At 41.7% G+C, this 25,272-nt stretch overlaps 1 protein-coding gene across 12 annotated transcripts in view; it reads left to right on the top strand.

Moving 5' to 3' along the window:
* The first annotated feature begins 12,568 nt into the window (after nucleotides 1–12,568).
* ZMYND11 (zinc finger MYND-type containing 11) overlaps nucleotides 12,569–25,272 on the top strand; it is a 75,561-nt gene continuing 62,857 nt past the window's right edge. For 3 of the 12 annotated variants that reach the window (XM_005214449.5, XM_005214447.5, XM_005214444.5), the window contains exon 1: nucleotides 12,569–12,654. The gene's annotated coding sequence lies outside the window, so the exon portion shown is untranslated. Of the gene's footprint in view, nucleotides 12,655–12,694; nucleotides 12,895–13,096; nucleotides 13,543–13,872; nucleotides 13,964–25,272 lie in introns of those variants that run through there. The other 9 variants (XM_005214450.5, XM_025000403.2, XM_005214445.5 and 6 more) reach the window with 4 other exon arrangements.

The following is a 25,272-nucleotide window of genomic DNA, read 5'->3' as shown; positions in this document are numbered from 1 at the left end:
CATTGGGAAAGGCATAAGACATGGCTGTATATTGTCACCCTGTTTATTTAACTTATATGCAGAGTACATCATGCGAAATGCCAGGTTGGATGAATCACAGGCTGGAACTCAAGATTGCCGGGAGAAATATCAACAACCTTAGATATGGAGATTATACCACTCTAACAGCAGAAAATGAAGAGGAACTAAGACTCTCTTGAAAAAGGTGAAAGATTACACTGAAAAATCTGGCTTAAAATTCAACAATCAAAAAACCAAGGTCATGGTATCTGGTCCCTTTACTTCATGGCAAATAGAAAGGGAGAAAGTGGAAGCAGTGACAGATTCTGTTATCTTGGGCTCCAAAAGTACTGCAGCCATGAAATTAAAAGATGCTTGCTCCTTAGAATGAAAGCTACGACAGAACTAGGCAGCATATTAAACAGCAGACATTATTTTGCCTACAAAGGTTCATATAATCAAAGTTATGGTTCTTCCAGTAGTCGTTTAAGGATGTGAGAGTTGGACCATGAAGAAGGCTGGGTGCTGAAGAACTGTGGTCCCAAGGGAAGACCCTTGAGAGTCTGTTGAACAGCAAGGAGATCAAACCAATCAATTCTGAAGGAAATCAACCCTAAATGTTCATTGGAATAGCTGATGCTAAAGCTGACGCTCTGATAGTTTGGCCAGCTAATGTGAAGAGCCAACTCGTTGGAAAAGACCCTGATGCTGGGAAAAATTAAGACAAAAGAAGAGGGTGGCAGAGATAAGATGGTTAGATAGCATCACCAATTCAATGGACATGAATTTCAGCAAACTCTGGGAGATAGTGAAGGACAGGGAAGCCTGGCATGCTGCTGTCTAGGGGGTTGCAGGGAGTCGGACAAGACTTTACAACTGAGCAACAACAACAAATAATTGATTTACAATGTTGCCTTAGTTTCTGGTGTACAAAGCCATTCAGTTCAGTTCAGTTCAGTTGATCAGTCGTGTCCAACTCTTTGTGACCCCATGAACTGCAGCACACCAGGTCGCCCTGTCCATCACCAACTCCCGGAGTTCACCCAGACTCACGTCCATCGAGTCAGTGATGCCATCCAGCCATCTCATCCTCTGTCATCCCCTTCTCCTCCTGCCCCCAATCCCTCCCAGCATGAGAGTCTTTTCCAATGAGTCAACTCTTCACATGAGGTGGCCAAAGTACTGGAGTTTCAGCTTTAGCATCATTCCTTCCAAAGAAATCCCAGGGCTGATCTCCTTCAGAATGGACTGGTTGGATCTCCTTGCAGTCCAAGGGACTCTCAAGAGTCTTCTCCAAAACCACAGTTCAAAAGCATCAATTCTTTGGCACTCAGCCTTCTTCACAGTCCAACTCTCACATCCATACATGACCACTGGAAAAACCATAGCCTTGACTAGACAAACCTTTGTTGGCAAAGTAATGTCTCTGCTTTTCAATATGCTATCTAGGTTGGTCATAACTTTTCTTCTAAGGAGTATGCGTCTTTTAATTTCATGGCTGCAGTCTCCATCTGCAGTGATTTTGGAGCCCCCAAAAATAAAGTCTGACACTGTTTCCCCATCTATTTCCCATGAAGTGATGGGACCAGATGCCATGATCTTAGTTTTCTGAATGTTGAGCTTTAAGCCAACTTTTTCACTCTCCACTTTCACTTTCATCAAGAGGCTTTTGAGTTCTTCTTCACTTTCTGCCATAAGGGTGGTGTCACCTGCATATCTGAGGTTATTGATATTTCTCCCAGCAATCTTGATTCCAGCTTGTGCTTCATCCAGCTCAGCATTTCTCATGAGGTACTCTGCATATAAGTTAAATAAGCAGGGTGACAATATACAGCCTTGATGTATTCCTTTTCCTATTTGGAACCAGTCTGTTGCTCCATGTCCAGTTCTAACTGTTGCTTCCTGACCTGCATATAGGTTTCTCAAGAGGCAGGTCAGGTGGTCTGGTATTCCCATCTCTTTCAGAATTTTCCACAGTTTATTGTGATCCACACAGCCAAAGGCTTTGGCATAGTCAATAAAGCAGAAATAGATATTTTTCTGGAACTCTCTTGCTTTTTCCATGATCCAGCAGATGTTGGCAATTTGATCTCTGGTTCCTCTGCCTTTTCGAAAACCAGCTTGAACATCTGTAAGTTCACGGTTCACGTATTGCTGAAGCCTGGCTTGGAGAATTTTGAGCATTACTTTACTAGCGTGTTAGATGAGTGCAATTGTGCGGTAGTTTGAGCATTCTTTGGCATTGCCTTTCTTTGGGATTGGAATGAAAACTGACCTTTTCCAGCCCTGTGGCCACTGCTGAGTTTTCCCAATTTGCTGGCATATTGAGTGCAGCACTTTCACAGCATCATCTTTCAGGATTTGAAATAGCTCAACTGGAATTCTATCACCTCCACTAGCTTTGTTCATAGTGATGTTTTGTAAGGCCCACTTGACTTCACATTCCAGGATGTCTGGCTCTTGAGAGCCCCTTGGACTGCAAGGAGATCCAACCAGTCCATTCTAAAGGAGATCAGTCCTGGGATTTCTTTGGAAGGAATGATGCTAAAGCTGAAACTCCAGTACTTTGGCCACCTCATGCAAAGAGTTGACTCATTGGAAAAGACCCTGGTGCTGGGAGGGATTGAGGGCAGGAAGAGAAGGGGACAACAGAGGATGAGATGTCTGGATGGCATCACCAACTCAATGGACATGAGTTTGAGTAAACTTCGGGAGTTGGTGATGGACAGGGAGGCCTGGCATGCTGCCATTCATGGGGTCGCAAAGAGTCGGACACGACTGAGCAACTGAACTGAACTGAACTGAACTGATAGACTTTAGGAAAATTTGTTCTAGTTTAGTGACAAATGTCATGAGTAATTTGATAGGGATCACATTAAATCTGTACAGTGCTTTGGGCAGAACAGAGCTTTTAACAATATTAATTCTTCTAATACAGAGTATGGGATATCTTTCATTTCTTTGAATTATCTTCAATTTCCTTTATCAGTGTTTTATAGTTCTCAGCATGTAAGTCTTTCACCTCCTTGGTCAGGTTTATTCTTAAGGGTTTTAAAAAATATGCTCTAGAAAAAGATTGTTTTTGGACTTCCCTGGTGGCGCAGTAGATAAGAATCTGCATGCCAGTGTAGGGGACACAGTGTTGATCCCTGGTCTGGGAAGGTTCCACATGCTGTGGAGCAACTACGTTCATATGCCACAATTACTGAAGCCCGTGTGCCCTAGAGCCCACACACTGCAACCACTGAGCCAGTGTGCTGCAGCTACTGAAGCCTGCATGCCCAAAGCTGTGCTCCACAGGAGAAGCCACAGTGAGAAGCCCACACACAACAACAAAGAGTAGCCCCTGCTTGCTACAGCTAGAGAAAGCCCACATGCAGCAACAAATACCCACCACAGCCCATAAATTATTTTATAAAAAAGATTTGTTTTCTAAATTTCCCTTTCTGATATTTCATTTAGTGTACAGCAATTGAACAGATTTCTGTAAGTTAATCTTGTCTCAGATATGCAGATGACACCAGCCTTATGGCAGAAAGCAAAGAAGAACTAAAGAGACTCTTGATGAAAGTGAAAGAGGAGAGTGAAAAAGTTGGCTTAAAGCTCAACATTCAGAAAACTAAGATCATGGCATCCGGTCCCATCACTTCATGGCAAATAGATGGGGAAACAGTGGAAACAGTGGCTGACTTTATTTTTCTGGGCTCCAAAATCACTGCAGATGGTGATTGCAGCCATGAAATTAAAAGACGCTTACTCCTTGGAAGGAAAGTTATGACCAACCTAGCTGCTGCTGCTGCTGAGTCACTTCAGTCGTGTCCGACTCTGTGCAACCCCTTAGACGGCAGCCCACCAGGCTCTCCCGTCCCTGGGATTCTCCAGGCAAGAACACTGGAGTGGGTTGCCATTTCCTTCTCCAATGCATGAAAGTGAAAAGTAAAAGTGAAGTCGCTCAGTCGTGTCCGACTCTAGCAACCCCATGGACTGCAGCCTACCAGGCTCCTCCGTCCATGGGATTTTCCAGGCAAAAGTACTGGAGTGGGGTGCCATTGCCTTCTCCAACCTAGACTGTATATTAAAAAGCAGAGACATCACTTTGTCAACAAAGGTCCGTCTAGTCAAGTCTATGGTTTTTCCAGTAGTCATGTATGGATGTGAGAGTTGGACTATAAAGAAAGCTGAGCACTGAAGAATTGATGCTTTTCAACTGTGGTGTTGGAGAAGACTCTTGAGAGTCCCTTGGACTGCAAGGAGATCCAACCAGTCCATCTTAAAGGAGATCAGTCCTGGGTGTTCATTGGAAGGACTGATGTTGAAGCTGAAACTCCAGTACTTTGGCCACCTGACGCGAAGAGTTGACTCATTGGAAAAGACCCTGATGCTGGGAATGATTGAGGGCAGGAGGAGAAGGCGACGACAGAGGATGAGATGGTTGGATAGCATCACTGACTCAGTGGACATGGGTTTGGGTGGACTCTGGGAGTTGGTGATGGACAGGGCGACCTGGTGTGCTGCAGTTCATGGGGTCACAAAGAGTCGGACACGACTGAGCAACTGAACTGAACTGAACTGAATCTTGTTTCCTACTACCTTGCTGAATTTGTTTAGCAATTCTAGTAGTTTTTACGTGGATTCTTTAGAATTTTCTATATAGTATCAAGTCATCTGAATATAATGACTGTTTTACCTCTTCCCTTCCAATATGGATACATTTTATTTCTTTTACTTGTCAAATTGCTGCAGTGAGGACTTGTCACTTGCAGTGAGCTGAATAGCTCTGGCATTTTCTTAAATATGAATTTGTGTGGGAAGGGAAATAACTACCCAATAACAACTATCATGAAGGAAGAGAATAAAAAAGAATATCTTAAATACTATATACCACAGTGCTGGGTTTTAAAGAAACTCAGAATATTTCTCAAAGGTTCTCATTTGTTAGGTGGCAAGGAGAGAAAAGAATTTATGTAAAATGTAGCATTGAAAACGAACTTCAGTTCACAATTCCTTGTGATCAGATGTGCTCATCCACAATCTCTGAGAGTATAGACCTTGGTAATAAGGGTTAATAAAGGGTAAATGCAGCTGTCTGTTATTTTAATGTAAACTCAATGCAAGAAATTCTTATTAAAATGATGTTGTATAATGTGACTAAATTTTGTCCTCCCTAAAAAGTGACAATATAAAGGTATCTCTGACAAGAGGTTGGAGGGTGATTACAAAAATGTACATGTGCATTTCCTGGTATTTTCTATGTTAAAATAAAGAAGAGGGAAAGAGGTGTCTACCTGGAGCCAACAGGTCTGATGGTGTTTGTTCAGAGGCCAAGGAATCATTTACCATCTCCCCCTCCAAAAAAAAAAAATAATAATAACAGAAAGGGGGAAATGAAAATAAGGAAGCCAGGGGTAAAGAGAACAAGGGCATGTGAAGAGAAAGAATATCTGATAAGCAAACGTTCACCAGGGTCTTTAGAACAATAGCGACAACAGGACCTCCAGGAGCGGGTGTGAGACGAGCACCGGAGGTCCCAGAAGTGTGCTGCCGATGAAGCCGGAAAAGGCGTGAGGTAGCCTCCCTCCTTTACAAAGCAGAAAACCGCTGCCTGGAGACCTTGCTCTGATAGCTACCCACATGTATTCACATTCATTTTTACTAGCTTCAATTGTCCAATAATTATATTTTTTGGCTTTTTATATAAATTTTTAGATGTGAGCTATGGATAGATTGCAGCCACTAAATCTCTCTACACACTAAGCAAAGAAATCAATGAAAAGTAAGATGCTATAGAACTTAATTTTATAGTGTTCTAAAAAGCATATATTATTTCAAGTAAGGGACATACAGTGTTGTAGTAACAACCAGTTTCTTAGGATATTATTATTAGCAATTTTTTTCCTAATTATGAAAAAAGATTTTTAAAAAAAGAAGGTATCTTGTAACCCAGAGAAATATTCATGATTAACATTTTCTTCCACAGTACTTCCTTTTAATATCTCACAGAATTAAAAAATATATACATATGTGATTTTATATTCTTTTCCAGTTAACAGTTTTTAATGCTGGATTTTTATCTTATTTTGACTTTTTAAAATTGATATTACAAAAACATTATGATGAATCTCATTAACTAATTTATCAAATAGTTTTGAGTGCCAAATATTTTTGAGTTACAAATATTAGGAAAAAGTGCCTAACCCTAAGCAGTTATAAACCTTACTGCCAATTTCCTGCCTCCTCTCTCCCCCAATTTCATTCCAGCCCCCACCCTGGGTGGTGAAGTTCAGGTCTCCTATGCCAGATCTTTTTTTTAATGGTATACCAGATTTTCTTTCCTTTCTTCTTTTTTTTTTTTTGCCACACCTCACAGCTTACAGGATCTCAGTTCCCTGACCAGGGATTGAGCCCAGGCCCTCAGCAGTGAAAACGCCGAGTCCTAACCTCTGGACCATCAGGGAATTTCCTTTCCTGAAACTATCATAACATTGTTAATCAGTTATACTCCAATACAAAGTAAAAAGTTTTAAAAGAAATAAAACTGCTTGAAAAAAGAAGGAAAAGTGATTTGGAGAATTGCATTATAACAAAGCCATGGTCCTAATCCTTTCATCTTGCTGCAGATTAGTATTTCTTATTTGGGGTGTCAGCCACCTGATATTGACTTTCCTTCTATATAAATTCTTGCCGTGCCAATCCTAATGCCCTTGAAGGTACACGAATGCCTCAGACAAACTGGGGAGTTTGTGCATGAAAATGCAAAGGAGAAAAGCATATTAATATGCTTCAAAAATATCATCCCAGGTATACATACGTCTTCTGTTTCATACACACACACACACACACTCACACACTCACACACTCACTCATGCATACACGGCCAGAGAGAAAATTATTTGGCTCCTCTCAGGGTTTGGGAGACCTGCATTTACAATATCCTTTATCCCACAGTCCTGAGTTAGTAACCAAAGTATAACATGATCTAATTAACATATAATTTTGATTAAACTGCATTAAGGTCTACTTTTCTGGAGTGACAAAGCTGCTGATATTATATTACTTAAAAGCAAAACACTAATATCTTGATAGTACTTTCTCAAGTGCAATGAGACCACCAATTGTATCTGTGATATTTTTTCCACTTAACCGTATTCATTGGGTACCTTGGTATGCTATGGAGAACAAATTATCTCATTAGTCTATAAACTCTAAGGTAAATATATCATTACAATAATCTTATGTTATGGAGAAAGATAGAGGTTTTAGACTGGGGACTTAGGAAGGTCTTTTTTGAAAAACGGACAATTGAATAGACACCTAAAGAATGAGTAGGATCATGCCAGGGAGATGGGGGAAGGATATTCCAGAAGGAGGGAACAAACTGTATACTGTCCTGATATGGGACAAAGGTTAGTGAGGCAGGGGTGAAATGTATAATGAGGTTAAAGTTAAATGAGATAGGTAGAGGTCCGACAAAGCTGGCCTTCTTGAGCCAAAGAACAGGGTTTGATTTCATTCAAGATCCAACAGAAAATCTTTGATGCTTTTTAAGTTGGGAAGGATAAATTGTGCATACATTCTTGCTTGTCTTTCAGAAAATATATTTAGGATAGATTTCTAAATGTGGATGTCTGAGCTTAAAGATATTAAATATAAATATTCTTAAGGCTCTGGTATTTCGAGAATATTCATACCAATTCAATTTCCTATCAATAGTGTATGAAAGTATGTCCATCTTGCTAACCCTTTATAATATTATCATTGAAGAAGAAAAGCAGCGTTGCGTTACTTTGTCATTTTATTATTGGTGAATTTGAACATTTGTCAATTTATTAGTAATTTATTTTTCCTGTTTTGTAAATTATCCATCGTTTTGTTTCTTTTTTGGTGGAGTGTGTGGCATCTTTTTTCCCTGGAGAAGGATATGACAACCCACTCCAGTATTCTTGCCTAGAGAAATCCATAGACAGAGGAGCCTGGTGGGCTACAGTCCATGGGGTTGCAAGGAGTTGGACATGACTAAAGCAAATGAGTACACATGCATGTGACATTTATCTTACTAATGTGACATAGTTTTTTATATTTAAAGATTGTTATCCTAGTTTTTACTTCTTACATATATATATATATATATATATATATATATATATTTGTTGTTGTTCAGTCGCTAAGTCATGGCCAACTCTTTGCAACCCCATGCACTGCAGCATGCCAGGCTCCTCTGTCCTTTACCAACTCCTGGAGTTTGCTCAGATTCATGTCCATTGAGTCAATGATGCCATCCAACTATCCCATCCTTTGCTGTCCACTTTTCCTGTTTCCTTCACTACTTCCCAGCTTGGGGTCTTTTCAAATAACTCGGCTGTTTGCATCAGGTGACCAAAGTATTGAAGCTTCAGCTTCAGCTTCAGCATCAGTCCTTCCAATGAATATTTAGGGCTGATTTCCTTTAGAATTGACTGGTTTGATCTCCTTGCAGTCCAAGGGACTCTCAAGAGTCTTCTTCAGCACCACAGTTCGAAAACATCAATTCTTTGGCACTCAGCCTTCTTTGTGGTTCAACTGTCACATCTGTACATGATTATTGGAAAAACCATAGCTTTGACTATATGGACCTTTGTCAGGAAAGTGATGTGTGTTATCTTGAGAAAACTCTGTTAGCCTTTGCCCTGTTTCATTTTCACTCCAAGGCCAAACTTGCCTTTTACTCCAGGTATCTCTTGATTTTCTACTTTGGCATTCCAATCTCCTATGATGAAAAGGACATCTTTTTTTGGTATTAGTTCTAGAGGCTCTTGTAGGTCTTCATAGAACCAGTCAACTTCAGCTTCTTCAGCATCAATGGCTGGAGCATAGACTTGTATTACTGTGATGTTGTGTGGTTTGCCTTGGAAACGAACCAAGATCATTCTGTCGCTTTTGAGATGCACCCAAGTACTGTATTTTGGACTCCTTTTTGATTATGAAGAAATGACTACTCAATGACTACTCAAATGACTACTAAATTAATACTTTGTTACCAAGAAATCATTTATGTAATTTGAAAATGCAGCTACTATTAAGTTCAGTTCAGTTCAGTCGCTCAGTCGTGTCTCTTTTCAACCCCATGGACTGAAGTACGCCAGGCTTTCCTGTCCATCACCAACTCCCGGAGCTTACTCAGACTCACGTCCATAGAGTCGGTGATGCCATCCAACCATTTCATCCTCTGTCGTCGCCTTCTCCTCCCTCCTTCAATCTTTCAAGCATCAGGGTCTTTTCCAATGAGTCAGTTCTTTGCATCAGGTGGCCAAAGTATTGGAGTTTCAGCTTCAGCATCAGTCCTTCCAATGAATATTCAGGACCGATTTCCTGTAGGATGGACTGGTTGGGTCTCCCTGCAGTCCAAGGAACTCTCAAGAGTCTTCTCCAACACCACAGTTGAAAAGCATCAGTTCTTCAGCGCTCAATTTTCTTTAGAGTCCAACTCTCACATCCATACATGACTACTGGAAAAACCATAGCCTTGACTAGATGGACCTTTGTTGGCAAAGTAATGTATTTTAAGTTACATAGGGTGATATACATATTCCTGAGTCTCCATAAATGAAAACGCCAAGTCTCATTCAAATGGACTTATTTTACTTCAATGGTTTATAGTACTGTGATAACACAGAATAATAATTTCTATCCACTAATTTCTGTATAATGTACTGTTCATCTGCATTCCTGAAGATTTTCCATAGTTATTCTCTACATTACACTTAAGATTATGTCCTCCAAAAGCATATATTCAGTATTCATGCATTACATACAGTGTTTATGTAATTCAACCTGTGAAGCAAAACAGAAATATGAAATGAAATTTTAAAGAAATAAAAGCAAGCCTTTCAGGAGCACATGCATGAACTTATTATTGCTATATACTAGCAAGACAGAAACACTCTGAGATGGGAATTTATTAGGCAAACCCAAACTCTATGTAACTGGGAAGCCACCCTCTCTAAACCGGCCCTAAAAAATCTGAATTCATCCACATTATGTGAGGAAAGTAGAGAAAAGGATATTAGAAGGCACTCCTTATAAAGTATAAAAGTTGTAACCCTAATGGGCATATTTTAAAATAGGTGTATATTTGTTTTTGACACATTAGAGTAATACATTTTTATATAGTCAAATTTATCACTCTTTTCTGATAAAAATAATTGGATTAGAGCTTAGGATATCACTTATTGGCTTTTTGGTTAAGATCAACTGCAGAGCTTCATATGTTTCTCTCCACATTAATCTTACGAACATTCACCTATATTTTCTTCTACCTTTAGAATAATTACTGTCAGTTTATACGGTTGTATTATTCAAGTCATTTGGATTATTTTAAAGTATGGTATATAAGGTAAGGATATGATTTGATTTCGTTTTTTAAAGAAACAAAAATTCCACACCAATTTGTTGAGTAACCCATGCCCTCTCTATTTACATATTTCTTTTTTTATTTTTATTTTATTTTTTTTATTTACATATTTCTTAAAGCAGAATCTGGAAAAAGTGATATGTTGATCAAGTCAGATGTTACTTAAGTGTCAAGTGTCAGCCAGGTTTGGGGAAGAACTAGGAGTGTTGTGTGGGTCCTTCTTTGGGTAGTGCTAAGTCCAAATTCACTGCGGATGGTGACTGCAGCCATGAAAGTAAAAGACGCTTGCTCCCTGGAAGAAAAGCTATGACAAACCTAGACAGTGGATTAAAAAGCAGAGACATTACTTTGCCGACAAAGGTCCATCTGGTCAAAGTTACGGTTTTTCCAGTAGTCATATACAGATGTGAAAGTTGGACCATAAAGGAGGCTGAAAGCCAAAGAATTGATGCTTTCGAACTGTGGTATTGGAGAAGACTTTTGAAAGTCCCTTGGACTGGAAGGAGATCAAACCAATCAAACCTACAGGAAATCAGTCCTGAATATTCATTGGAAGGACTGATGCTGAAGCTGAAGCTCCAATACTTTGACCACCTGATGCAAAGAACTGACTCATTGGAAAAGACCCTGATGCTGGGAAAGATTGAAGGAGGGAGGAGAAGGGGATGACAGAGGATGAAATGGTTGGATGGCATCACTGACTCAATGCACATGAGTTTGTGCAAACTCCAGGAGATGGTGAAGGACAGGGAAGCATGGTGTGCTGCAGTCCATGGGGTAACAAAGAGTTGGACACGACTGAGCGACTGAACAACAGCAAAGTCTCTGAGACGTTGGCAAGTTGGTGTAAACCATTCCTCACAGCCCATTACTCTCCCTTTCTCTCCTCTCCTTGATACCTCTGTTCCTTGCCCTCTCTTTGCAGATAAATTCATGGTATAACATAAGTTGCATGGAAATAATCCTTTGAGTCTTCTGGGCCTCTCCCCAGCTCCCAATCCCAAACTAGTTGTCTGCAACCATCTCCCCTGCCTATTATTTATTCAGCTGGGAGGAAAATAAGGTAAATAAAACTGTTCTGAAGGGAAAATAGGGCCAAGGGTTAAATTCTAGGCAAAACCACAGAAGAATAAGAGATAATATCTAGGTACAAAAATAAAAATGATGGCTAAAAATTTAACGGGAGAAAAATGTGCAGTTAGGGTTAGTGATCTCTCTCCTAAAGTGTAAGTTTCCTTTTACACATATGTGATGTCTAACTTGAGTGGCCTCTGTGAAATATGTGTGGACATGCAGTCCTCTATTTTATAGATGACTTCCAAAGAAAGATGATTTACTCAAAGCTATTCACCTTTAGAATTCCTGGTCCCACATTCAAAAGCATGGCTTGATTTTTTTCTGACATCTTTAACCCCTCTGCTCGATTTTATTGGCATATATTTATCCGTACAATTAAAATCAGTTAAAATTATTTTGTAATGTCCCTTGAGAGAACGAAAAACTCTCTGGAATGTATCAGAACCAGGGCCTATGAAAGGCCATGTCTCTTAGAACTCCCTTTCGAAATTCTAACTTAGCCCTAGAGACCAGCTATGAAAGATTGATGAACTGGATTAGACTCCAGCATATCTTGGACAAGAGTCTTCCAGCAATTTTCAGGTATGCATGTCCAAAGAGAATCAGAGTTAGGAAGTTTTGGTTGGTAGGTCTTCCTTCCAAACTCTTATGGACAAAGATCATTAGAAAAAATACTGTGAAATCTATAAAAGTCTCCTTATCACTGAGACTTTCTTAACCCACATATTGGGTCTCCTCAGGTTGGTTCTAGAATTACAAACTAAGAAAGATAACCTCCTTCTCCTTACACAAACTGGTAGTGTTTTTGCAGAAACGATAATGCTTGCTCCCGTCCTTTCTTAAGACCTGTTTGTGTACACACGGAATGAAGAATTCAGCATGTTCCTGCAATACGTTTCGTTAACAGAATCCAAAGGGTATTAACGTCCTTTTGCCGATCTCGCCGATTCAGGCCTCGCTGCTTTTCCAACCCTGTGCCCTCCGGGCCGCACAGAGCCCGCGCCTGCAGCGCCCGCGGCCGCGGCCCGCGCGGGCGATGCTTCGGGCGCCGGATCTTTGTGCGCCCCGCGCCGGGCTCCGCGCGCCCGCACGTACGTAGCTTTCACGTGCGTGTGGACTCGGGTGCCTGTGTGGGTCCGTAGGAATATGCTCGGATTAGGGAGAGGCGCGGAGCACAGGACGGCGGGAAGGTGGGTGTGGGCGTGTGGGCAGCCCGCCGGGAGGGAGCCCGCGCGGAGCCCCAGCCCGCGGCCGGCGGCGGCCACACAATAAAGCCCGAGGGCGGCGGCGGGCGGTGGGAGGCCGGCGGGCGGCCGCCCCGCTCAGCCCGCCGTGTGAGCGGCTCCGCGGCCCCGAGGACGCGAACTTTCCCGGCGGCGGCGCCGCAACTCCGCGCCCGGGCCCGGCCCGCCGCTCGGCGAGGAGACCTCGTAAGTGCGGCGGCGGGACCTCCGCGCCGCCTTGCCGGGTGCTCGCGAGTTTCTGTGGTGGAAGCTTGTAAACATGGCGCCCCTGAGGCGCGGGGTCCAGGCGGGCGGCGGGGGGAGGAGGCCGGGCCGGGGCGGGGAGGAGGGGAGGCCGGGGCGGGGAGCCGGGCCCGGAGACCGCAGCCCCCCCGCCCCGCGCCCCGCCGGCCCGGCCCGGAGGAGGCGGCGCGGACGGCGGGCCGGCGCGGAGGGGCAGGGCCTGGCGCGGCGGCGGCGAGCACCGGAGCATAATGGTGGGGACGCTCGGCCTCGGCGGGGGTGCGGGCGCGGGCGGGGCGCGGGCGGGTGTCCGAGGCGGGGGCTTTGTGAGGCCCAGCCCGGCCGCAGCCTTTCGGGCCGCGGGCGTGACCGCCGCTCGCCTCCGGCCCGCGGAGCTTTGTTCGTGCAGGGCCGGGCCTGCTGGGCCGCCCTTGGCCGGCGGGGGAGGCGGGCCCGCCGCCGGGGGAGGCCCCGCAGGAGCAGGGACGCGCGGGGCCTGCGCGGGCCGCGAAGCCGGGGAGTCGCGTGAGCGGCGCCCGCCAGGCCGGTCCTTTTTGCGCGGCCAGGCCCCTGGGCCACGGTCCGGGTTGGGGTCCGCCGGGACACGGCCCTGTGAGTGTCTGGGGTGGGTAGGGTGGGCTGGGGGCGTCCGCGGCGGCTGGGCAGGTTGGTCGGTCCGCAAGGGCCCAGGCGAGGCTCGGCCCCCCGGGTCCGGGAACCAGGCGGCAGCGAGGCCTCCGCCTCCTCCGCAGACCTCCCGGGCGCTGCACCGCCTGCGTGTCCGCCGCCGGTCCTGCCCGGCTTCAGGAGGGGAGCTGCTAGGCTGCGGCCCAGCGGGCTGGCCCGGGGCCCCAACTTCCGCGTGGACCGTACCCTCATGCGTTTCTGGCCCAGCGGTGCCCGGTGTTTGTACAGTGGGGGCGTGAGAGCCAGTGTCCATGGTCCTCGGTGTTACGGACCGTGTGGGCTGGCTGCCCGGTGTGTCCGTGGTGTGCGCCTGCTGTTACATACGTGGAAGCCTGCATGATACCTGGTGAGTGTTTGGTGCTCGGCGTGCACCTGGAGCTTGGTGTCACATGTGGTAGGGACATGCTACCCTGTGGAGTTACGGTGCCGGGTGACACACCAGGTGTGTGCATACCTGGTATGGGCATGTGATACCCGCGGTCACACACTGTGTGTTCATGGTGCTTCGTGTGCTCCTGTGGGGTGTGGGCCCAGTACAGGGTCCTGTTGAACTCAGAGCCGACACCCCGTTGAGGGATGGAAGAGATGCTTGGGTCAGACTTTGAGAGGCCCAGGCAGGGCCCTCTGAGATTTAGGTCCTGGGTCCTTTGGTCTGCTCACCCAGGTGTGCTGCATCCTACAGTAAGCAGAGTCCTGTGGAAGCAAGAGACTGGTTAAAAATAATTGTCTATTCGAAGGCAGAAAGTAAAACCTTTGTTTTCTTTTAGACAGAAATGTGGGAGTTGTAGCTTAGTGATTGTGGGCTGCATAAACTTTTCAGGTTTGGGGGTCATTGATTCTCATTAATGGTTTGAAGCTATCAGGGAAATCGTTTTAGCTATACTTTCAAAGTTTGAGTGCTTCTTTATAAGAGTCACCTGTGTGACTTTTCGGAATTCTAATTTGTACAAGCAGGAAATAAAATGTGAATTTTGTTCTAGCATGTTATTTTCCTGGTCTTTAGCATTGGTTACAGTCATTATTTTGATGGACTGTCCTTTATAGATGGCCAAGTTAGAAAATTAGAGGTCAGAAAATATGATTATGACAGACTCAATAAAATATTTTTCTTGCTTAACTCAATGCATGATTAACAGAGGATCTCTGTTTTTGTGGTACTTTTCCCACTTATATATTGTTTATATGAAAACAGAATTTCTCTTTTACGTTTTGTAATTGGGCAATTTATTTTTTCAGTTACCTGTTGCAAGGTACTTAAATAAACATACATGTAAATATTCCCAGCTTTACAAAGAAAAATCAATTAAAATGTTAAAATTATCTCCTTATTTCATATGCAGTATTCCTAGATGATCATTATGTTGATACTTTGAATGCTTGTCATGTTGCATGTTTCCATGAATTGCCCTGAATGTGTTCACACTTTAACCCTTTTGTAATTGTACCCGCTTTTCCTTTAAGGGTTGTTCAGATAGTGTGTAAGAAAGACCTTCATACCCTTTGGCATACCTAAATTGAGATACTAATTGAATGTAATTAAGAATTTTAGCATTCATAATAAAGTATGGAATGCTGTCTTCCTGTTGCCTAAAGCCCTAAACCTCTGGTGGCAGATTTTGTTTACCTACCTCTGTGATAAATCGCTTCAGTTGTGTCTGACTCTTTGGGACGCCATGGACTGTAGCCCTCCAGGCTTCTCTGTCCATGAGGATTCTCTAGGCAAGAACACTGTGGTGGGTTGCCATGCCCTTCTCCAACCACCTTTCAGTTGAAAAGCAAAGAGGCTGTGTCTGGAAAGGGGAAAATGTTAAGAGTCAGGCTTGAAAAAAGTTTCACTGTTTCAAAACCTTAACTTGGACTCAATAGTGAATTTTCTTTACAGGTTGATTAGATTTTGTGGTAATTGATTAGAGGTAGTATACCAGCAGAGTTTGAGGCCTGTGGCTTGGGTCTGAATCTCATATCTTTCATTTACTAGCAAAGTGACCTTGGACAAATTATTTAAATTTGCTTTGCCTGGTCTCAGTTTCCCCATCTGAAAGAGTTTAATTGCTAGCACTATTTCTTACCTGATGACTTTCAGTTACTTTCTTTCAGTGGCATTGTCAGAAGTTCAAAAAGTTTAATAAATCTGCTTTGGTACAGTGTGGTCTGTCCTCCTTTGGTCTTGAGTTTTGAAATGTTTTTGTATCCACAGGTTTGTTACATAACTGAGTACCATGATGAAAATAGGTATCATATATTGTATGTTTACTAAGTCTCAACCATTTCACAAAGTTCTTTATGTATACTATCCCACTTTTAAAAATCATACATATGATCATCTTAAAAGCATAGCAGTCTTCCTTTTAATTGTATAAGGTCTGACCTCCTTGTAGCACCTCCAAACCCCTCAACACATTTACATAGTCTCTCTCATAAGAAGTGAATGACGTAGTAGTGAGTGAGAGTAGCAAATGAGAGAATATAATCCACGTAATGTAAAAGTTGGAGAAGGCAATGGCACCCCACTCCAGTACTCTTGCTTGGAAAATCCCATGGACGGAGGAGCCTGGTAGGCTGCAGTCCATGGAGTCGCTAAGAGTCAGACGCGACTGAACGACTTCACTTTCACCTTTCACTTTTCTGCATTGGAGAAGGAAATGGCAACCCACTCCAGTGTTCTTGCCTGGAGAATCCCAGGGACGGGGGAGCCTGGTGGGCTGCCGTCTATGGGGTCGCACAGAGTTGGACACGACTGAAGTAACTTAGCAGCAGCAACATAAAAGTTTGAGAATCTCTATGATTAGAGTTGAAATGATAGAAATGAACATAATGGAAGGGAGATAAAATTCAAATCTAAATGCCCAGCAGTATGATGTAATAACTCACATGTAATATTTTAAACATATGTACTCCCTTAAGATTTTTTTATGTGCATGTGTGTGCCTGCTATTACTGTTTCCAGTTAGAAAATTCTTGAAAAGCTATTTATAGGCATACCTCATAGATACTGTGGGTTTTGCTCTAGACCACCACAGTGAAGCAGATACAATAAAACGTGAGTTTTTTGGTTTCCCAATATATGTGTTTAAAAGTTACATTGAGACTATACTGTAGTCTATTACGTGTACAATAGCATTATGTCTAAAAAAAGACACATACCTTAATTTAAAAATATTGTTAAAAAAATACTAGCCATTATCTGTGTTGTGTCTGAGCGACTTCACTTTCACTTTTCACTTTTCACTTTTCTGCATTGGAGAAGGAAATGGCAACCCACTCCAGTGTTCTTGCCTGGAGAATCCCAGGGATGGGGAAGCCTGGTGGGCTGCCGTCTGTGGGGTCACACAGAGTCGGACACGACTGAAGCGACTTAGCAGCAGCAGCAGCAGCATCAAAGATCACTGATCACAGATCACACTAACAAATATAGTAATAATGAAAAAGCTTAAAATGTTGCAATAATAACCAAACTGTGACAGAGAAACAGAATGAATGCTGTTGGAAAAATGGCACCAATAGACTTGTTCAATGCAGGATTGCCACGAACCTTCAATTTGTAAAAACAGTATTTGTAAGGGGCTACAAGGTAAAGTGCAATAAAACAAGGTATGCCTGTAGTTTGTATTGTGAAAATACTATACAATATTTGATGTTAAAGTTACTTACAAATGCAAATAAATAGTATTAAAAGTTAAATAAAATATTTATTTGGAAATTTAAATATTTATAGAGAGCAGTATGTATTTAGTAGGCAAATTTAGCAAATTGTTAGGCTTAGATACTCAACTCAATTTTACAAATCTAATTTATGTACAACTAGTAAATATTTAGACATTGAGCTAATCTTTCATTGTATTTTAGCAACATGCTTTCTATTCAGTCAATACATAAATGGCTAATATTTGCCTAACTTTATGTGAAATTAAAGAAACGGATAGAAATAACAATGGAATACTGTCAAAATAGGGTTTTTAAGGGATCATATGGACTCATGAGAGGAATATGTTGAGCAGATTACACTGTTCTTATACAGTAGTTGGAAAAATGTGTTTTGCTAAAAACTTATACACAGTATTTGCCTTTTTGTAAACTGAGGAACATTTAAGTCTAGTAAACTAATTTTAAGTAACTGCTTTTATAAAGTTGTTTTGTAAGATCACATTAAAATATATTGACATTATTTATAATAAGTAGAATATGTTTTAATATCTTGTGTTCATTCGTTCATTCACATTGTTATTTATTGAGACTGCTTTATACTAGACACTTGGTAACGAATTACTGAAGCAAATGCAATAAGGTATAACCGAAGAAATTAAGTACAGGTGCTATAGAACCATATATGTGAGTTAAGGCATGTTGTATTTGAGCTGAAATTACTTTTGAGTTCTTAACACTGATTTCAGATTCATTCTGATTTTAACTTTGTGACTTTTATTAGCTACTTGATGATTTTTAAAGGCAACTTTATTATGGTTAGTAATTTTTTTATTCCTTTGTTATTATCTAAGCATTTAAATGAAAGGTAGACCCACTTAAAATCATTAATATCTTTTTGTAATTTGACCTCCTTGTATGCTAAGTAAACTTAAAATTTAAAGAAAGAGTACATCTTTCCTATCCGTTTACCATGTAAATGAAAGAAAGATACATACAAATATTTAGAAGTGTATTGAAGAGCTTGTTGTGCAGTGCTGTGCTTGGTTGCCCAGTCGTGTCTGATTCTTTGTGACCCCATAGACTGTAGCCCACCAAGCTCCTCTGTCAGTAGAATTTTCCAAGCGAGAATACTGGAGTGGGTAGCCATTCCCTTCACCAGAGGATCATCCTAACCCAGGGATTGAACCCAGGTCTCCCGCATTGCAGATGGATTCTTTACCATCTGAGTCACCAGGGACTAACTTTCTCACTGAAGTTTTCGTCTTGCGTTACACGGGGCAGTCATTGTCTCAAGGAATCTTCTATTGTTCCCATTGCTGGATAAGTTGACTTTGGCTTGAAATAGCTAATTTCTTATTTTTAACTCTTTATTTTATATCGGAATATAGCCAACTATCACTATTGTGATAGTTCAGGTGGACAGCAAAGGGACTCAGCTGTACATGTACAGGTGTCCTTTCTCTCCCAAGCTCCCCTCCCATCCGGGCTGCCACACTGGACAGTTCGCTGTTCTATACAGTAGGACCTTGTTGGCTATCCCTTTTAAATGTAGCAGTGTACGTGTCCATCCCAAACTCCCTATCTCTTCCTCCTATCCTTCCCCACTGGCAGCCATAAGTTTCTTCTCTAAGTCTGTGGATCTGTTTTATAAATAAGTTATTTGTATAATTTCTTTTTAGATTCTGCATATAAGTATGTCATATGGTATTTCTCCTTCTCTGTCTGACTCCACTCAGTATGACAAGCTCTAGGTCCATCCATGTTGATGCAAATGGCATTATTTCATTCATTTTAATGGCTGAGTAACTTTGCATTGTATGTATGTACCACATTTCCTTTATCCAGTCCTTTGTCTGTGAACTTTTAGGTTGCTTCCATGTCTTGGCTGTCATAAACAGTGCTGCAGTGAACATTGGGATACATGTATCCTTTTGGACTTATGTTTTTCTCCAGATATATGACCAGGAATGGGATTGCAGGGTCATATGGAAGCTCTGTATTTAATTTTTAGGAAACCTTCATACTGTTCTCCATAGTCGCTATACCAGTTTATATTCCCGCCAACAGTGTAGGAGGATTCCCTTCTCTACACCTTTTCCAGCATTTATTGTTTGTGGATTTTTTGATGATAGCCATTTTGACGGCTGTTAAGCAGTATCGCAGTGTAGTTTTGATTTGAAGCAATATCTCCGTGTAGTTTTGATTTGCATTTCCCCAATAACTAGCACTGTTGAACATCTTTTCATATGCCTCTTGGCCATCTGTATGTCTTCTTTGGGGAAATGTCTACTTAGGTTTTCTGCTCATTTTTTGATTGGGTTATTTGTTTTGATGGTGTTAAGCCTCATATGTGTTTGTGTTAGTTGCTCAGTCTGACTCTTGGCGACCCCATGGACTGTAGCCGCAAGGCTCCTCTGTCTATGGAATTCTCCAGGCAGGCATACTGGAGTGGATTGCCATTCTCTTCTCCAAGGGATCTTCCCAACCCAGGGATCTAACCCAGATCTCCTGCATTGCAGGCAGATTCTTTACCGTTTGAGCAACCAGGGAAGCCTCATGAGCTGTTTGTAAATTTTGCAGACTAATCCCTTGTCGGTCAGGTCGTTTGCAGATATCTCTCTCAGTCTACAGGTTGTCTTTTCTTTTTGTTTATTGTTTCCTTTAAAATAGATCATTTCTTGAAAGTTACTCCAAGTACGGAGGCTTCAGGATTCAGAAGGGGTTTATTGTCTAAAAATAAAATAATATGAAATGTGGTGAGGAGAGAACTGATGAACTGATTGGTAGCATGCCTAGGTTCAGATCATGTTGATGCTCATCAGTGGGGATATTACACAAGGTTTTCTTATGTTTAATAACTATAGGAAGATTTTTTAAAGAGCAATACGCTTAATGAAGGCTAAACTATCTCAGCTTGAAAGTTATTATGAACACTATAGTTTTTTGTTTTTGTTTTTTGGTAGATTCTTGATTTATCTGCTTATTGATTGCTTTTCTGTTTCAAAACTGCATCTGAGAAATACTGTTAGAGAGATAAAGCTCTTAATTTTCAATTGAGTTTTGACATGAAGCCCTTCTCAAATTAATATGGAATATATCTACTTCAGCTGGCCAGTACTTGTAGGAACAAGTGAGATTAATTTATTTGGGCTTGCTATTGATATGTGTAAAAGTTTTTTGGGGCATTTTATTTACCATTAGCAATGTTATCTTTTTAAAAATTAATGAATTATTTATTTTTGGCCTTCACTGGGCCTTTGTTGCTGCGTGTGAGCTTTTCTCTAGTTGTGGAGAGGGGTACTCCCTAGTTGTGGTGCGTGGGTTCTCTCACAGACATAAAGAACAGACTTGTGGACACAGTGTGGGGTGAGGAGGAAGGAGAGGGTGGGATGTAGGGAGAGAGTAACATGGAAACATACATTACCATATGTAAAATAGATAGCCAGTGGGAGTTTGCTGTATGATCCACTTCAGTTCAGTCGCTCAGCCGTGTTGGACTCTGCGACCCCGTGGACTGCTGCATGCCAGGCTTCCCTGTACTGACTCAGGGAACTAGGCAGGGCTCTCTGTAACAGCCTAGAAGGGTGGGATTGGGAGGGAGGCTCAAGAGGGAGGGGACATATGTATACCTGTGGATGATTCGTATTGATATTTGGCAGAAACCAACACGATACTGTAAAGCAATTATCCTTCAAGTAAAAATAAACAAATTTTAAAAATATTGCACTTAGTGTAATGTCAAAATACCTTATGTTTTTTAGTTTGAAATACATACATTCTTATTCTGCACATATAAGTAGGCTCCCGATTGTGATCAGTATTTGTATTAGATTGTTTTAGTTCAGAAACTTCCATTTGAGTAACTTGAAAGTTAAATTTTTATGATTATTGAAATAAAAAGTTGTAGTCTCAGTTATTTCCAAGTGGAATAAAAGCTGAACAGCTACCAATACAAAGTTAGACTTTGTCTTGATTCATTTGTGTATTTAAACAAATCCTAATGAAAAACATACTGTTGTAAACCTTAGTTGCTGTAGTGTTTGCATCTTTTAAATAAATTCTTTGGGATTTAGGGTGACACGTGGGAAGCTCCTGATGGTACACTGGTTCTCAAGCATGACTAAGCACCTGAATTTTTTTCTTCTTAACAAGAACATTAAGCCAGAATCTCTGGGGATGGTTCTGGGCTCTATTTTAAAGTTCCAGTTGGGTTTGTTTGTTTGTTTAACTTTTTAAATGCCACACTTTTATTTTTAAGTAGTCCAAGTATATATGCCTTCTTCTAGAAAGTTCTTTTTGTAATGACTTATAGAAAATGATGTACCCTGTGACGTTTAGCTGCCTGTCTCAGAAATTATTTTTCAGGAATCTTAATCTTGAAGTTTCCTACAGAGGATAATCTAAATGACCTGAAAAATAAATGTGTCCCAGAAGAAAACCAGTAGTCTTTTCAGGTTCCTCAAAAATACTCTGGCATTGTTGCTTTGCTGATGATCAGGGGGCTGGATAGCAAAGGTGGGGTTGGTTAGTGTTTCCTAATGGTCCTGCATTGTGTCTGGTTCATTGATGTCCAGGCTGCCACCCAATTCAGTGTCTCTGAGATTTCCTGTAGTTTGAGCAGCAGCCTAGTGTTCTGCAGGTTGTGGAGTAAGCTGGTGACATTGACAGGTATCAGAAGCACCTGGGCAGTTGGTGTGCCAGCCATGGTGAAGTTGTGCCTACAAGTGAGTTAGACCACCTGAGGAGGTTTTCCTGGCACTGCTGCTGAGCAGCCTCGGTATTCTTGGCTTTTGTCTGCATGTCAGGTGGTCCTTGATGTTCCTCCAGATTGAGAGTGTCGTTTCCACTTACAGAGTCGGAGCAGAGCAGGAGCAGCTTCATTGTCTTAATCGAGTCCCAGAGAAATCCAAGGGAAGAAGCCTGTGAGCAGTGAAATTCACTGCCACTCCAGTTACTGGTGACCGACACCTGCCTTCTCATGTTTTTGCACGTCTACCAGAGGGCTTCCTGAGGACCTGTGGAGTGTCTGATAATTCCCACGGGTTTCTCTTCTTTCCTCTCTAATGTAGACTCCATCAGTCTGCAGAAGTCAGGGCTTTTAGAGGAGGAGGAGTGACCTGGAGAAGCCTCCTTTGGCTTGGTTGCTGACTGTTGGTGTTGTCTTCAGCAAGTTCTGAACTGGTCATTTGCTCTTCCAGCTGGTTGGCATAGCTTCGTCTGCAGTTCATTTCCCACTGACATCAGTCCTCTCAGTTTTTTCTAATTATTTTAAAATATTTCAAGTCAGATTTTCTTAAATAAACATAATTTTCTCAGTTTTAGATGACCAGATAGAGTGAGGAATTATGGCGTTAGAATCCCGTTTTAAATAGAATATTCCTATAAAATTGGACCTTGAAGAATAGAGTGGAAAATGTTAGATGAGTATACTATTACAAGTCTGTTTGCTTCTTACACATTATTAAATAACATCTTTTATTCAGCATCTGTAATTATCCCTATATCTGCTGCCTTCTACTCCCAAATTTTTCTGGAGTTCTAGGCAAGTGGCTTGCTTTCGTCACTATTTTTCAGTTGCTAAGTCGTGCCTGACTCTTTGCAACCCCATGGACTGGAGCATACCAGCCCTCCCTGTCCCTCACTATCTCCTGAAATTTGCCCAAGTTCATGTCCATTGAGTTGGTGATGCTATCCAACCATCTCATCCTCTGCCACACCCTTCTCCTTTTGCCTTCAATCTTTCCCAGCATCAGGGTCTTTTGCAGTGAGTAGGCTCTTCGCATCAGGTGGCCAGAGTATTAGAACTTTAGCTTCAGCATCAGTCCTTCCAGTGAATATATAGGGTTGATTTTCATTAGGATTGACTGGTTTCCTCTCCTTGCAGTCCAAGGGACTCTCAAGAGTCTTCTCCAGCACCACAATTTGAAAGCATCGATTCTTCAGTGCTCAGCCTTCTTTATGGTCCAGTTCTCACTTCTATACATGACTACTGGAAAGACCTTAGCTTTGACTGTACTTACCTATGTAAATTTGACCTTCCTTTGTTTGGCCAGAAACATACAATTCCTGTATTCATTGTGTGTCTTCACTTTTTGCGGAGTATATGTTCATCAAAGATGTTTGTTTTTTTTGTCCACTTTTGGGGGGAGGGGCAGAAAGGTCTTTTACTCAGCATCCTAACATCCATGATCTAAGGGTATCCTTCTTAAAGCAAATCACGGCTGCTCGCCTAAGTTTAAAATCCTCTCAGTTACTGCCGTTGAAATTACTTGGAAATCCACGCTGGTTATTCTGGACTTCGGATCCTGCATGGTTTGATCTTAGATCCTGCCTCTCTGCCTCTTTTCACACAGCACCTCTCTTTATGACATTCCAGCCACTGTCTTTTCTCCCCTTGAAATATACCAAGTCTTTCTCACTATGACCTTTAACTGGAAACTTTTACCTTTTGACTACATTTACCCATTTTTCTCCCACCTTCCCTGCCTTTGGCAACCATCAGTCTGTTCTCTAAATATATAGGTTTGGTTTTTAAAAAAAATATTTGGCTGCACCAGGTCTTAGTTACAGTGCACAGAATCTTCGATCTTTGTTTTGGCACCTGGGATCCTTTAGCTGTGGCATGCAGACTCCCAGCTGCACCATGTGGGACCTAGTTCCCTGACCATTGCCACCAGACCACCAGGAAGTCCCTATTGTGAATCAGTTGCAGTGAATGTGGTGGTACAGCTATCTTTTTGAGATAGAGTTTTCATTTTCTTCAGATAAATACCTAAAAGTGTAATTACTGGATCATATGGGAGTTCTGTTTTTCATTTTTTTCCTCCATTATATTTTATTACATGATATTGGATATAGTTCCCTGTGCTATACAGTAGGACCGTGTTGTTTATCTATTCTGTAGATAATAGTTTGCATCTGCTAATTCCGAACTCCCATCCATGCCTCCCTCCTTCCTCTCCACCTTGGCAACCATAATTCTGGTCTCTTTGTGTCTGTTTCTGTTTGGTAAATAAGTTCCTTTGTGTTATATTTTAGATTCCACATATAAGTGATATCATATGGTATTTGTCTTTGTCTGATTTCATTTAGTATGATCTTCTCTGGGTCCTTCCACGTTCCGGCAAATGGCGTTATTTCACGCCTTTTTTATGGCTGAGTAATTTCCATTATGTATATGGACCACATCTTCTTTATCCATCTGTTGGTGGACACTTAGGTTGCTTTCATGTCTTGGCTACTGTAAATAGTGCTGCTCTATGAACATAGGGGTGCATGTATCTTTTTGAATTAGAGTTTTCTCCAAATAAATGCCCAAGAGTGCAATTGCTGATGGTAATTGTATTTTTAGTTTTCTGAGGAACCTCCCTACTGTTTTCCATAGTGGCTTCATCAATTTACATTCCCACCAACAGTGTAGGAGTGTTCCTTTGTCTTTACACATTCTCCAGCCTTTCAGAGACTCAGAACAGCCAACTCAGTATTGAAAGAGAGGAACAAAATCAGGGCCTGATACTACCCGACTTCAAGATTTATTATAAAGATATAGTACTTAAAACAGTGTGGTATTGGTGAAGTAACAGTCAGTTACATAGATTAGTGGAACAGAATAGAGAGTTAATTTTGGTTAAAGGCATAGGTTTGTGTTTAGGCTCATTTTTGTATGTGTGGATGTCCAGTTGTACAGCAACACTTGATGAACAGACGGCTTGATTGCATTGCGTTTGCTGCTTTGTCAGGAATGAGCTGACTCTGACACTTAACAGCTGGTAGGTCTGTTTCTGGGCTCTCTCTTCTGTTCTGTCTGTGTGACTTGGATAGGTAGATCTCAGAAATCTTGGTTTTAACTTCACATCTGTTTTCCTGAAATGTAGCATTGGTTAATTCTTTAATCTTGAATTTAATCATTTCTAGGAATTAAGTGACATCACTTTTAAAATTTCTGCTACCAGTCTCTACTATATTCTCCTGTTAGATAATAGTTATATTTGCTATTTATTTTAGTATTTG

The sequence above is a fragment of the Bos taurus genome, chromosome 13 (assembly GCF_002263795.3).
Source record: "Bos taurus isolate L1 Dominette 01449 registration number 42190680 breed Hereford chromosome 13, ARS-UCD2.0, whole genome shotgun sequence".
Taxonomy (NCBI): domain Eukaryota; kingdom Metazoa; phylum Chordata; class Mammalia; order Artiodactyla; family Bovidae; genus Bos; species Bos taurus.
Note: the sequence above shows the minus strand (reverse complement) of the source record. Positions and strands in the feature narration are given on the sequence as shown.